Source organism: Arachis duranensis, unplaced genomic scaffold (assembly GCF_000817695.3).
Source record: "Arachis duranensis cultivar V14167 unplaced genomic scaffold, aradu.V14167.gnm2.J7QH unplaced_Scaffold_92831, whole genome shotgun sequence".
Taxonomy (NCBI): Eukaryota; Viridiplantae; Streptophyta; class Magnoliopsida; order Fabales; family Fabaceae; genus Arachis; species Arachis duranensis.
Window position 1 is genome coordinate 5,933 of NW_026265216.1, and position 449 is coordinate 6,381.

Sequence of the window (449 nt, forward strand, 5' to 3'; positions counted from 1 at the left end):
GGGATCTACTGCAATTTGATTATAACCTGAATATCCATCCAGGAAGCAGTAGTATTCATGACCTGCTAGTCTTTCTAGCATTTGGTCTATGAATGGTAAAGGAAAATGATCCTTTCTGGTGGCTGTATTGAGCCTTCATCAATACACATACGCCACCCTGTAACTGTTCTTGTAGGAACCAGTTCATTTTTTTCATTGTGAACCACTGTCATGCCACCTTTCTTAGGGACGACTTGGATAGTGCTTACCCAGGGGCTGTCTGAAATGGGATAAATAATCCCAGCCTCTAGTAACTTAGTGACCTCTTTCTGCACCACCTCCTTCATGGCTGGATTCAGCCGCCTTTGTGGTTGAACCATTGGCTTGGTGTCACCCTCCAATAAGATTTTGTGCATGCATCTGGCTGGGCTAATGCCCTTAAGATCACTGATGGACCACCCAAGAGCTGT